Source organism: Bidens hawaiensis, unplaced genomic scaffold (assembly GCF_021521415.1).
Source record: "Bidens hawaiensis isolate Kalapana, Puna unplaced genomic scaffold, B.hawaiensis_p1.1 tig00039516_1, whole genome shotgun sequence".
NCBI lineage: Eukaryota > Viridiplantae > Streptophyta > Magnoliopsida > Asterales > Asteraceae > Bidens > Bidens hawaiensis.
In genome coordinates this window covers 41,239-57,024 of record NW_027496950.1, presented here as the reverse complement: position 1 = coordinate 57,024, position 15,786 = coordinate 41,239, and the positions used below count along the sequence as shown (strand labels likewise).

Genomic DNA, 15,786 nt, shown 5'->3' with positions numbered 1-15,786 from the left:
CCGACAATATTTTTCTTTGTGTTATATAATACTTGATGTAAAATATATGAATGCATTGAGTTTTAAACGTATTTTACATTGATATAATTTTCATCAAGTATTATATGACACGGACAAAAATATTTACGGTCAATGTTGCAAAAGAAAGACTTGAAAATTCAAACTAGGACACTTATAATGGGACGGAGGTAGTATTACGTTTGATCTATTGATAAAAAGACAAATTTAACCCTCAAATTTCAAATTTTCATGCTATGTGAGTTGTACTTATAGCAATAAGTTAGGTACCTCTTAAAATTTAACAGGTCCCTAACTCGTATATTATATATAGTAGATATATATATATATATAATAAGCCTATTTTTATTTTATTTCTTATTATGGTTATGCTATGCACTTTGCTTTGGGATATTTTAACAAAAAAGTTATTTTTGTTATGTACTTGTGTTCTTTTGTTATAATATATTTAACTGCTTGGTGTCTTTGAAATTCATGAAGCATATCTACTTTATGATTTCAGTGTACATATTTGAAGCCAACCTTACAAACTTTGAACGTGCCGAGGTACACAAATTATGCAGAAAAATGGTTATGAAGTCTGCAAGTTGCAGGTGAGTTTTGTTCGTTATGTAACAAAACTATATTATAAGTAGTAAATTAACAACTTGTCTAATACAAACCTGTGATATATCAATATGGTATATCAATTGTGAGACTAAATGATTGATTTTGTATTTTATTTATTAGTTTTAGCTGGTTACCGAGCATGTGGCCTTATTGGCCCTTTTTTCCTGCCCCAACAAGAACTCGGGGCTGTTTTGTTAGAACTCCTCAGCGTTATTTGCATTCAGCCCCAACAACCCATTGACCCGTTTAATGCTTTTCGTTGTTCCTAACCTAACCCGTGTAATGTGCAGTATTTGCATTCAGCCTTTAACGATGGACATAGATATATGTTGGAGTGGTGATCCAAGTATTGCTTTGTGAGTTGAAGTTGCAACCCATTGACCGGTTTAGTGCTTTTGCAACCCATTGACCGGTCTAGGTCTTTAACAATGGACATAGATATGTGTTGGAGTGACGTTCTAAGTATTGATTTGTGAGTTGAAGTTGCAATTGTCATTGATTTACACAACCACCATACTTGGACTGCATAAAATATATACACGACGAACGCAACTGGTACTACATATTCTGCCCCAAGTGTCCAATAAAAATGCATTTGTAAAACGGAACTGCCAAATGATTTGTTTTTCTATATTGTATGTATAGAGGTAGGGTACCAAAAAGACCCAAATACCCTTAAGTAATACCCGCGGGTTAACCAGAAGCCCCTCATAAGGCACCCGCGGGACATATGAATCATCCGCATAAATCATTTGAGGAAGGAGCACCTTTGGCACATGCGGAAGCATCCTGGCACCCTCAAAAGTTATCCGCAAGAAGGAATACCCTTCCGCGTAAATGACCACGAGATAATGCCCGGGACAGCTGTTAGCAATCAAATACCTTCCAGAAGGTTTACTAAGATGCTTTCTTGAACAATACGTGATCTCTCGGCCAATTAATAAGGGACACCTGGCAAGGCCGTTATAACCGTGCACATGGCCAATGTTGCCCATCAACCTATAACAGAAGGACGCGTGTCCAGGTGGTTGTACATACACATGCAACGTATAAATCGAACCTATCAAAAGAGGACACGTGTCCAGGTGGTTACGAGAGCATCTTTTGAAAATGACAGCTGGCCCAATCGCCTTCCCACACCCTTCGGCTATAAATACTCTTTCAATCATCATTAGGTATTCATTCACTCCCACTGTACTCTCTCAATTTACTTTAGTGCTTATCTCCTATAGAACGGTACTTATTCTCACGCCGGAGGGTGGTTACGGGAAGACCCCCCCTCTTGTCCTTCCCGTAACGAGCTCACAGTGTATGTTTTGCAGGTCTTCGTCACTGGACTTTGGGCAATTGGGTTCATATCGTATTGGCAGTTAACCGTATCGTACCTTATTGACTCATTGGATTCAGGACCCATTAGTGGAGAGTGAATCCGTGTTTCTTCAGTATGGTACCAGGATGGTTTGTTGTTTGGTCTACATGTTTGTTTTCATAATGTCTTTATTATATTAAAAGGATATTTGTTATTTTGATACCTCAAACTGATTACAATAGGTCTAACTTATTTTGCTTTTGTCCCAATTCCATTACGTACTGATACGTGCCTTCAATCATTAATAAATATTAAGATGTAACCCGCGTAACACGCGGGGATAAAACTAGTGTATATTATATATGGATATATGGTAGGGAACCGAATATGAATGCTTTCGGGTAGAGGTGCACAAAAAACCAAAACCCCGAACCGGACCTGAAAAAAAAGCTCGGAACCGGGTTTTTAATACCTGAACCCGTACCCGACCCTATCCGTAGGGTACGGATAGGATATGCATTTCAGTATTAAAACCCGTACCCGTTAATACTCGAAAATCTGAACCCGGTTTTCCAAAACCCGATACTGAATTTTACCAATACCCGATCTATACCCAAAATTATCCGAAAAATACTTTTTAATAGCGCAACCCCTTAAAAAATCCAATCTATACTCGAAAAATGCCTGAAAAAACCCCGAAAATAAGGTTTCTTTAGATACCTGAAATAGAGTATTTAAATACTCGGTTTTAGAATACTGGTTTTATACCTGACCCGAACCCGATGCATAGGGTATGGTTTTTAGAGACAATACCCGAACCCGACTCTGGTATGGCAATACCTGATTTTCCAACACCCGTTCATACCCGAACCCGACTCGGGTAATGCCAGTACCCGATTTTCCAATACCCGGCATACTCGAACCCGGTTCATTACCTGGAACCAGATATTTAAAAAACCCGATTTGTGCACCTCTAGTTTCGGGGCAGTTTGTCTCCTTGATTGGGTTACGTTTTATATGGTGTCTAGTGGTTTTAGACCTTATAAGGGGTGTTTGGGATTGCTTACTTTATTTTCTTTTGACTTATAACGTATAAGTTATAAGGTGTTTGAAAAAGTTAAACTTTGTAAGTGTATAAGTAATAAGTTACAACTTTGTAACTTATGACTTATATAAGTCATAAGAAGGTAAAATAAGGAATCCCAAACACCCCATAATAGTAGAGATGTAAAAGGGGGAAAACGATTTGGGCCGGTAAACCGATTACTCACCCATGCCAGTTCATCAAAAGAACCAGTTAGCGAAGAACCAATTTGGACCCGACCCAACTCGCAGGTTCGTTTACTAGTTTGTAGTTGCATTCACTTAAACCAGTTTTGGACTTGAACCGATTTGAAAAACATGCCAAAAAAAGTGGTTTCTAACTGGTTTATAAGCGAAACCGAATCGATTGATAGGTTCGAACATTTTTCATTCTAAACGGTTTATAACCCGGCCGGTTTTTTACAGACCGATTTATATAACCTTGTTGACCAAGCCAATTCGGTTTATAATCTAAACCGGTTTCGCACACCTCTGATATTAGTAATAGATTAGAGAATTACAAGTTTTTCCAGCTAAAATTCATGTTTATAAGGAAAAGTGTTTGTAAAGAATTAAAGAAGGGTGGTTTGTTTGAAAGATAAAACCTTGATTTGAGTTACAAGCAGAACAACATTAAGCTACTTTGATGGTTTGATAAACCAATATGGTGTTTAAACTTTAAAACAATACTAGTATGTATATAGTCAAAGTCAAATAGCTAATAAAATTCCATTTTCATGTAGCGTTTGATAAATCTTTTCGGCAATGATGTTCATTATGATATTCCTTCAACACCTATACACTTGTGCGATTTAACTGTGTAATGAACTAATAATAAATGGTTGGGGTAGCTAACCCTATCTTGCTTATTGCCAAATTTTTTAGGCTTTATGTTTTCGCTTGTAACATAATTCTCTTGGCTTAATTTAAAACGACATGTGTTTGTCAGCATTTTCTTCTACCTTAAATTATTTTCACTTTCCAAGTTTTTTTTCCATATGACCATACAAATTAGCATCCTTTTGGAATTGATTTAAGAAATTTTTTGAAGAACTTCAGTACATGAATATCATTTGTTCTATATAAAAAACTAACCCACTTCACTAATTTCTCGATTATTTTCATTATCAAGCTACACTTTTAACAGCATATAACAAACACCATAATTAACAATACACAAGAATGTTGCCTCGTATCAAAATCCAAAATCAACCACTACTAACTTAAATCATTCTACCAAAATATTCAAAGATCATCAAAGTTGATCATCAACTCACTATTCCAACATACTTCAGACTCCTCAACATGATCCCTTGATGCCCGATCAAATTCCGCCAACGAAGTCGCCAAATCAGCCCCCAAAATCTCAGATTTACACGCTTTTATATAGGCGTCGTATCCTGCCGCCATCAGTCCCTCCGCCGCCAGTTCCCGGAGCCCGTCTCCATAGCCAATAGCATCAAGAAACCATTCTGAAAGCTCATTGTTCCAAAACACCACAACCGCACAATTCTTGTCAACCAACCGGACATCAAAGACATCATCTTCAGACAAAACATCATGGGACTTGCGAAGCATGGTTTTCAGTTTTCCAGCAGATGTGTTGCTTCTGAAACCCCACAAGAAAACCAGATTGTTGATGCTGATTTGTTTTGGATTGTGAGTCCATATGCTGATGTCATCGCTTTGTTCGGTGGAACCCAAATTAAGCACGTTTGAGTAAGGTTTAAGTAAAGGGTTTTCAAGATTGTGGTGTTGGGTTTCTGGAGTGGCTTTTAGAATAACGCATAATTTAGCAAACAACTCGCTTATTCTCACAACGTTATGCCCGTGATTCTTGTGTTCCTCTGCGCTAGCTGTCAAACATGGGAATGTTTAAGACAGTAACAAATAGATAGGCGGGTTGCAAGAAGCCAAGAAGGGTTTGGGCTGAAAGGTCTTAGAATAATAAAACTTCATTTAAAGTAAATCACCCCTCCATAATTTAGTTATATTGGTTACTAATAATCTATCATGGGATTTATAGATTCAAATTCAAGTTTTAAATGATTTTAGTTAGGGCGTATATGAACCATGCCGCTTGTTAGCAACACGAGATCAGCTCGCTAAAAGCTGGAATCAAGCCAAGCTTACAAAGCTCGACCCAAGCCTAAAAAAAGCTTGTTTAATAAACGAGCCCGAGCTTCACTGATCCTATTATTTATACAATTTTTATTAACATATTCAACATGTATTTATATAAAACTATTATTATTATGTAAAAAACAATGATAAAAATAACTAAATAATATATATTATGCTATACATAAAAATTATAACTAAATTATATACTATAATTATAGAAGTGCATGAATTAATTATTAAATAATAACCGAGCTCGAGCTTGAAAAACCACTCACAAGTTGAGCTTGAGCTTTAGAAATAAAGCTTAAAGCAAACCGAGCTTGAGCTTAAGAAGCAGAGCTCGAAATGAGCCGAGCAAGAGCTTGAAAAACTACTTAGGAGTCGAAACTCTATAAACAGGCCGAGCTTGAGGTATAGAAATAGTACTAGAAACGAGCCGAGCTGGAGTTTAAAAAACTACTCGTGAGCCGAGGTTGAGCTTTAGAAATAGAGCTTAAAACAGGCCGAGCTCGAGCTCGAGCTCAAGTAAGTTAAACGAGCCGAGCTCGAGCCTAGTCAAGCTCAAGCTTGGTTCAGCTCGGCTCGTTTACACCTCTAGTTTTAAGGTCATAAAACTTCATATCACTAAGAATTAATGTGTTTGATGCTCAAAAATCAAATATATACATTTTTTTTGGGGACTGAAGAAATCAGTGAGCATTTTACATACATATTATACTGAATGTTTGACTGACCTTTTTGAGGTATCTCAATTTCTACAGGCGCAAAGAAGTGTCTTTTCAAGTAGGAAATAGCCGCAGGTAAGTTAGTGTATTTATTAAACGGGCCCATATCCTTCATTAGATTATTAATGTCACGTATATCATGAAAAACCGTATGCAACGAGCTTTTGAACTCATCCACTGTAGGCGGAAGCGGAGATATGAATTTGGAAAGAATAAATGTAAAATCTGCATAAAACAAGACAAACAGTTACATTCATTCGATACAAGATTCAGAACAACGTAATAACATTTTAAGTATAAAGCAAACCGTTAAGAGAGTTGTGAACAACAACAGGTTTCTGAGAAGTGGAAATCAAATCGATTACTTCTCGAAAGCCACGAATACGCTTACTTTGTTCCTCTTCCATGTTTTTAAGATCTTTCTGCAACAGCAAAAAATGTGGACTACTAAACGCGTTGAAATCCCAACTTTTAATTAAGAGTTAAGTTCTTTTTTCGTCGCTGTGGTTAGAATACTTTAGCAGTTGAAAGCGGATTCAGTATCTGATGTTTTGCTGCTGATTCCTGTGCTCTAGACAGGTATGAGATACCTTAAAGTGAAGAAGAGTAGAGTATAAAAAAGAGAGAGCGTGGGAAATTACAAGTACCATCGTATATGCAGAGATTGAAATCAAAATCAAAATCTTGTTGAGCCATAGAAGGTAAATAAGATGGCTGGCATGAAAAGCTGTAACAAGGTGTTCCTATTTTCAGTTCATCCCTCGGGAACAAATGAGTATAGTCATGAATCAATGAGGATGGAAATAATATTCTGACAGTCAGTCAATGAATAAAGACTAACGGGTGAGCCGTACTAAGGGAGACCGGGCAAACGGCGAGCTGAAGAATCTGAAACCTCTCGGCGGCGTGTTTGGCCTTGAGGTAGGCGGTCTCAGAGGTGTCGAACGGGAGAAGCCGGTGCCACGTGGAGGAGTGAGCCCCGGTGGTTTGGAGTGAAACGGCCACGAAGTCGGAGTTGGAGATGTGGGTATTGATTTGGTCGAGTGACTCTGGGAAGTTGGACCTGGTGACCTGTTTGATCGCCCATAGGCGATTGGTGAAGTTGGATGTTTGAGTGCACTGGAACCGCCTCTGTGACATTGGAAACGGCGGCATCAATCAACTACTGCAGAATAAACAAGGTGGTTTTATTTAGGGGAGTTGGGTGGTTTAAGAAACATAGGCTATGTTTGGCTAAAAGATTTTAAGAAATTCTAGCTTTAGGGTACGTTTGGTAAAAATAGCTGGTGGCTGAAAATTGGTAGCTGTAGCTTTTTAGATATATTTAGGTGTTTGGTAGAGTAGCTATAGCTTTATATAAAATGTATAAAATGATCAAAATGGACATAACTAAAAAAACATAATACTAAATGTAATCACAAACACACACACACACACATATATATATATATATACACATATATATATATATATATGTGTGTGTGTGTGTGTTCTTTCACAAATAAATAAAACATGATCTTTTTCAATTAAATAAAACATAGTCATTCAAAAAGAGTCAAGACCATAATATAATACTATTAACTCATTAATGTCGTGCATTCCATATCAAAGTAGCAAGATTGTTGCGAACATGTTTCATCTCATTCGTTGTTCCTTCAAATAGACCGCTCGTGTTTGTGCCATGGTTACTAACATCATCCAGTTCATCTCGTGGTATGTAGTTTGGATGTTGCTCCATTGTAGTAAACATGATATCTTCTTAAGAATTACGTATATAGTTATGCAATGCAAATGTAGCCATGATAACATCAATTTATGTTTGCACGCTATACTTGGGCATTGTACCAAGCATCTTAAACCGTTTCTTCAAAATTCCAAATGACCTTTCAATATAACTTCGTAAAGATGAATGTGAACGGTTGAAAGCTTCTTGCATATTATTCGGGGGCTCTCTTTGAAATTGAGATTGATGATATCTTGTCTTGGAATATGGAACAAGGTATCCATTTCTGCCTGGATATCCTTTATCAACCAAATAATATATACCTGATAAAGGAGTTAAGAAACAAAAGGCGTTAGAAATTTATTAAAGAGTTAAATAAAACAATTCCAAATATATATGTAAACAGTTCCAAATATTACCTTCAGGTGGGTGTGGGAAGTTGAATTTACTATTTTGGGTCGCGTTAATAAAAACACGTGTGTCATGTGCTGATCCCTCCCATCCGATCGATACGAATGTGAAACACATATCAAAATCACATGTTGCCATTACGTTGAAAGTTGGCACCCCTTTTCTAGCAATATAAGGTAGTTGTTGACTCTCTGGAATGCAGGCCCCTATGTGTGTACCGTCAATACATCCAATACAATCCTAAATATAATTTGAAATTAGTTAAGTAACAAAATACACAAGCATGAGTGGCATTAATCAATTTAATACCTTGAAATATGGCATGTATCTATTGTCGTTCAATATTTGAGGTGGTACAAATTGAAAAGTTGGATCTTTTGGTCTTATAATGTCGTGTGCTAGACCTTGAAAACCTTTATCTCTACCGGCTATTGCCTCTAAAACTTCATGAAATGCTCTACTAATAGTCTCCCCAGAACGTTGAAAACGCTCCCCAACATCCCTGTTAGATAAACCCAATGCCAATATATACAAAAATATCCACACCTTCTCAAAAGTTGACATTCTATCAATCGACTGTAATCCATAGTTTGATTCAGCTCTCTACATAATTTCATAAACACGTTTGGATGCATTCTGAATGCATTTACACAGCATATAGGATTGCCATTTAAAACTTCCATTATCCAAGCTTGTCCCGTTTGTGATGATGTCATGCATGGTTCCTTGTATATATGCTTATAATAGTATGCAACAACTAGATCACTTGTATAGGTTGAATCCAACAAAAAGTTATAACAATGTAATTTGTGCCTCTTCTTGCTTGTTTCATTATCCATAATAACCCTGGTAATTAATTCAATATCATCTTAAAATATAAACACATAAATAGCTAAAACATAAACGCATAAATAGCTTAACATATAAAGACGTAAATAATTTTCTCGAATAAATATAAATTAAAATAAAAAGATATCAAATAACTTCCATAGTCATTGCACTAAAACATCAAGGTAAAAAAACAGTAAATTAATCCAAAAGCAATAAAGTTCAAATACATAGAAACACTAATGTCTTCATAACATGTCCTCAAAGAAAACTTTAGTCGGCGAGCCTTTGCTTTCGTTGTAGCCACGCTAACCTACTATGATCATGTCGCATATTTATAAACATTTCTCTTTTCACAGGATCTTCAAATACGTCCATTGCAAAGAACCACAACTCCTCATCTTCTCCCATTAATCCTGCATCCACCATCTGGTAAAGCACACTTATAGCACCTTCAATACTAAACTTAGTACTTTAACTAAGTTTGGAAGAATCTGATTCTAATATTTCTAGAGCACGTTGTTGATTCATATTACTTTGAGTTAAATGATCTTTAAGTATTGAAGCTCCCATTTAGTCTCTCCCTTTACGTTTCATCTTAACTGGTTTAGGCTTAGTGTTTACTTTAGTAGGCTTCTCAAATTTTTTGGCTACCTCACTTGGGCTTGATGTTGATGCATTAGGTTGACTTGCTTCATTCAAAAATTCAGCGTAGAAATTATTTTCTTGAGTTTCCAAGTTTTCTAGATTAGAAAGTGTATCCTTGTATACATGATAAGCATCTTCATTATCACCTCCCTCAACATTGTCATCCTCAAGGTTCTCAACATGCACCTCACTAAATGTCGTTGGATTCATAGAGGGTGCCACACAATTTTCCCCACTAGCAACTGCATCTCCAAATAACTGATCCCACTCTTCTTGTAGTTGTATAGATGGTTGATTATTTTGAATTGCTAGAACTTTTGAGTTTTCCTACACAATATAATGGTGAACCGCTAGTTATCATTATGACTGGAATACTATACGGTATTTAAATTTAAATGAGTTATATTATGTCACCTGAATTTTTAGTTTCCACCATTCATCAGAACAACTAAGTTGCTTGGTACTTTCATTCCAACCTACACCAGTCTCTCCGTTCTTAAGTGACTTCCAAAGGTTGTACTCTTTTCTCATACCATCATACTTGTTCTTCAAAGCTTTGTCACTAACAAATTTATGATTTATAACCTTTTCAAAATCTGACTGAAGAGAAGCCCATTTGAATGAGGAAGTTCGACCATGGTTAGTGATATATTTGTTTAAGAACCGACAAAATTCTAATACCATTTCTTTTGACCAGTTTTCTCTTTTCCCTTTCTCCTTTTTAGAATCCATCTAGCAACCATGAACACGTATATACACAATTGCAAAATCAGTTAAGTAGCAAGTTTTCTAGCTATCTGTCCATCCTATAAGCTAAGGAACGACATCAAGTTTTCCATAAACATAACTTCAACTACCATGTTGACAAATAAATAACCTAGTGAATGTATAATATTACTTTTGTTATAATATAAAATAAGTCACGGGGTCTATTTGAGCCAAACAATACTAAGCCATGTCTGCTAAAAAAAAAAAGTAAGCCTAAGTTACATAGAGTTTCTTAAGCTAGATAACAAACACTAAACAAATAAAAACCTTAAAAATAATTCACTTACTTGATTATGATTGTAATCAGATGAAGATGAAAGCAGGAGCCACAAGGATAACGTCTTGTGAGTATTGTATTATCTTTAGCCGACTCGTACTATAATACGTATATACTAGATACACCCTTGCATCCACATGATATACATGCATCTCATGTCATAATTATATACATATTAAGCATAAACATGCATATTGTCTAAAGTTCAATTAATTTATAAATATAGAATCTCGTCTAACTATCTGCTTTGGTGAGCATGCTTATTTTTGGTTAATTCTAGATTATTTTAGTGTCTCTATTTTGTAAAATAACACAATAAAAAGTAATAATATATATATGTTAGTTCATACTTTACCGATTGTTCTTTAACAGGAAGTATGGCAATTAGAGTGTGTCTTTAATAGGATGAGCAAATTCGGTATTGGTACCGGTACCAGTACCGGATCGGTACAAAATTGAGTTTCGGTAGCTAGAATTTGCGATTTTCGGAATCGGAAGTTTGTACACGTTTAAAGACCATCAAATATAATGTAAATAAGGACTACAAGGTTACTACGTAAAACTTATATTATGCAAGCCACAAACGTCTAACTACTTTCATTAATAGTCATTTACATCCAGGCGTATTGTGACAGGTCAACCATATAGTTTTATATAAATTCAAGGACGTCCAAGTATTAGGCCCTATTTAGATAAAAAAAAAATACTAAACTTAGGTGCTCAATAGCAATAAACAATCTTCTAAGTCTCTGTCAAATGCTCATGTTCATCAAGTGTTTTAATAAAGTTAAATGCTCAACGAACTTTTTTCGTTATGAACACCCAACCGCCACCCAACGTCAAAACAAATAGAATCTATGAACCTTTTTTGGGATAAGACAACCAACACCATGAAACAAAACCTTATATTTCGTGAATAAGGATTTATAAATCTAAGTTTCATACCTAAATCAGTCATAAGAAAACAATAATAAACCCTAAATGGCTAAATCAATAAATCAAATATAAAACACAAACACAGACAATCGTAAAATAGATCAAAAGGCAACTCAAGTTTTTAACTACTTAAAAAGAAAATTGTTCATAAATCATAAGTTCATGTTGATTTGATTAATAAAGAATATTTTTATTACTGTTGTATAAAACTATAATTAAAGAAAAAGAGGAGAAACAATTACCTGAGGAGAATTTTACTTAATAAAACAAATCATGTTGTTTAGGGTTCTATACGTGGAGAAAATGGTGAGTATTATCCTCCATTGTATATATATATATATGTATATATCTTATGAAGGTTATTAAGGTAATTATAAACCCTAAAAGCTTGCAGTTCTTTTAAACGCTACTACTATGAGCGTTTCAATATAGAGCTTTTTCTCTTAAATTAAAAGCTTCCAGCCCCTTCTACCAAACAAGATTTTTTATTGAGTAGGAGCTTTTTATTAAAAGCTTGTAGCTTAAAGCCCCTAAAAGCTCCTAAAAGCTCTTTGCCAAACACACCCTTAAGCTTTTATGAAAAAGCTTATATTTAATGAAAAAACTTTATTTGGTTGGAGTCTCTTCAAGCTTTTAGATTGGTAGAAAAAGCTCCTTTTTCAAACGCTAGTATTGGTAGCGTTTGAGAAAAAGCTAGCTACAAACTTTTACATCTGAATTTACAAGTTTGTTACTTAAACTTATATCAACTTTTGTTAATTTATATAATACTTACCCATTCAATCCTTATTCAAAACTAATTACCCTCACGACTTTTTTAGGATCCATAACTTTTTCACACGTTAATAAGTTTTTAAACAAATTACATCAAAAACGAGCATTTTATTCTCTTTAATTTGAGTATGATATTGTTATACTTCTTTAACATTAAAAAATTAACATACTATGTGATTATCCGGTAGGATCGGTAAAAAATCGAGTTAGGTGAGCTCGAGACCAGATTAGGAGTCGAGTCAGAAGAACTTGAGTCATGTGTAAGACCAAATTTAGGTCAGAACGAGTCGATACAAAAAGGGTTAAATTAGTTCAATTCGTGTCGGTGCGCTTTTGAGTCGAAAGGGGTCAGGTCAGAACATGTTTCAGATTAGAACATTGCATTTTCAGAAAGGGATTTCATATCAAAACATGTTGGTTTAAAAAATTATCTATTTGAAATTACTATATATTTCAGCTTTGTTTCTTGATTTTCGACATCATTTACAAGCAAACTGCTTTTCCGTGAATTACACGTCTTCATTCAGGTTATGTATGCACTGTCATCAGGTGAATCATATACCGACACTGATTATGCGATTCATGTTAGGTTGTGCGCCCATTCCGCCGCACCACGCGGGAACCCAGCTAGTTTTATTAAAAGCAGCTAGTTTTATTAAAAGCTTCTGCTACTCTGCCAAACACCTAAATATTTAAAAAGCTACAGCTAACAGCTACCATCTTCCAGCTTCCAGCCTTCAGCTTCCAACTTACAGCTAACAGCTAGTTTTGCCAAACATACCCGTAATGTGCAAATGCATGACAAGTACAGGGTTCAGAAGACGGTGACAGCTGGCTAAATCTTCTCCACCTATTCGACTATAAATAGAAGACGGTGACAGCAGGCTAAATCTTCTCCCTTTAATACTCGTAACTTGCAATACTGATTCTCACCCTGAGCTCACATTGTTCTGTTATGTAGGAATCGTTGGTGGAAACCCCGAAGGACTCGACATCATTTTCATATCCAAACAAGATACTTACCAGAAGTTCCCTATCCTCTTCCTCATTAGTCGGAGGAAGAGATGGATAGCTATCATTAAAAGGCGGAAGAACTATATTATACCCAATACCCTCGCCCTTCTTATCTTTCCATTTGAGTTGGTTTTCTATTATGGTCTTAACTACCTCACTAGACACATCAAATTTCTTAAAATTAAAATCAACGTTTTCAAATCTGATTTTTGATGTATTTAGTTCAGCAATTAATTTAGCAATTTTCCTTTTAGCCTATTGATAAACACAAAATTTTTCACTCATGTAATTTTTAAGTTTATCCATGTCTTTTAGCTGAGCATCTACTTTCTCTTTGCTGATCTTTTTATTTCGTTTAAGGGTGAAGTTTTCACGTTTAGTATCCTCCATCTCCCTAACAAGGTTATTATTTGTATTCTATAAAGTCCCACTTTCTCAATAAAGTCTTGAGTACATTATTTAGAACTTACCTCTTTAGATCAGGGAGTGGAAAAGACTATGAAAGCAAACGTGAGTTCCTTTACTAGATCTTCAGCCTTATTCTCCTCTTCCTCATCCTTAACTTGAGCCAAGCTAGAAATCTCATTCCCTAAGTTAATAGCCTGCATCTGATCCACCCAACCATATGGCTGAGCCACTATTGCTCTTTTCACTGGTAGACTCATCATCTTCTACATTCCCAAGAGGTACCATTGTAATTTCCTTGTTAACTTCCTTTGCTGGGTTTGTGCATTCACGAGCAAAGTGACCAGGCTCATGAAAATTGTAGCATCTCAACTTACCCTTGTTGAATCCAACATTCTAATAAGTAGGGAAGGTCCAATTATTCTTCCTTGTTTTCTTTGTGAAATTATTTGCTCTTTCCAGGAGATGTCCATTTTTTCTACATCCTCAGGATGAATCTAATCAAGTTTTGCTATCATGACCGGTGGAACTAAGTCTCCAGCAAGGAAGGATTGTAGCAATTCAAAAATCCAGCCATTAAGGTGATGTTTTCTTCAGTTTCTTTTGATATTGTGGAATTTTAAGTGGAGGTTTAGGGGAAGAACTAGCTGATGACTTGGATGATTGAGCTTAGGATGACTTTTGGTTAGATTGTTGACTTGAATATATGAGCATGGTGTAGCAGGTTAATTTAGAGAGGTTCTAAACATAACAATACCATCTTGAGCAACAAATGCATTGTTAGTGCAGGTACCAAAACTGGTTGTATTGTAAGAGCTAGCATGATTAATATCACGCTGCTTGTCATTCATGTCGCAAGAATTTATAACAGTCGTTACTTCAGAAATAGTAAGTCTTGCTAAATCCTTAATCTTTTTTATTGCATCCACCTTCATATCCCAACTCTGAGGCAGTGAGTTCAACACTTTCTTATTTACTTCTATGAGAGTCAGATCAATCTTTGCAGCACACATCTGAGTAACAAGCGTGACAAATCTATGAAGTTGAGCCTCCAACAAATCACCAAGAATATGATTGAACATATTAAACTTTTGATGAAGCAGGTCCTATTTACTTTGCCACATGTCCTCGTTTCCTTCATAGACATCAATAAGTGCCTCCCAAAAGGCTTTAGCAGATTTTACCTCCCTAAAACCATGAGTAATGTCAGGTGACAAAGCCAAGGTAACTGTAGAGAGATACCTCTCATCTTCTTCTACCCGATCAAAATCAGCATCAGTATACAACTCAACTGGTTTAGGGGCCACGGTTTTCTCTTCATCTTCCATCTCATAGGTGATGATAGTTGGAACCTTAAGGATGCTTCTCCATGCCTTAACATCCTTCGTCTTCAGATACTTTTCAAACCTAAATTTCCACTCATCAAAACCTTCAACAGTCAGTAGAGAGGGAATACGAGTGGTGTCACACCCCAACCTACGGCGGAAATGCCGGGGCGTGAACTGATTGGACACAGCTCTCAAGGTACTGTTATGCAATATTGGAAATTTCAATATCTATTTAATAAAATTTGATTAAGACAAATTATTCAATACAAACATTCAAAATCAAATAATTCACCAAACAACATATATCAAAATATAAAAGACTTGTTTATTTCTCTATCTTGATTCCTAAGTTCTCTTTCCATTCTTGAACTAACTTCACATCACACGATGACCTGCATATGCGTTAAAAATAAAGTAGTTTTGTCAACAGAAGGTTGCGTGAGCAACATACCAGATTTGATGTATATATGTAATAGATAATAAATGCGCAACAAAGTCAAATGAGTTAAGCAATTCAACCAATGAGTAAATAAATGAGCTGTCGAAAAGCACAAAGCTATTACGACTGTAGTATGATCATACTATTCTGAGATTATGTTGGACCTATCCGAATGCGGTTCACATAAAACAAATAAACACATAACAGGTAAGGTACAATCGTTAAGCGCAAGTGACAATAGTTACAGTCTGTGTATTAAATAGTAGGGAAATAAATATTAAACGCATATGTCCCCAAAACAGTATAAAATGAGTTTTAAAAGGGGGAATATGGTACTCACCTTAACAGACGAGCAAAAGGGAATAGA

The 15,786-nt window shown here is 35.7% G+C and overlaps 2 pseudogenes across 1 annotated transcript; both read right to left on the bottom strand.

Moving 5' to 3' along the window:
- Window positions 1-4,135: 4,135 nt before the first annotated feature.
- LOC143591301 (poly(A)-specific ribonuclease PARN-like) lies at window positions 4,136-7,029 on the bottom strand (annotated as a pseudogene). Its single transcript, XR_013145638.1, has 5 exons — window positions 6,516-7,029; window positions 6,385-6,458; window positions 6,176-6,350; window positions 5,878-6,093; window positions 4,136-4,875 (listed from the first exon to the last, which is right to left on the bottom strand). The product of XR_013145638.1 is annotated as a poly(A)-specific ribonuclease PARN-like (transcript).
- Window positions 7,030-9,091: 2,062 nt separating this feature from the next.
- On the bottom strand, window positions 9,092-10,381 carry LOC143591302 (uncharacterized; annotated as a pseudogene).
- Window positions 10,382-15,786: the final 5,405 nt, after the last annotated feature.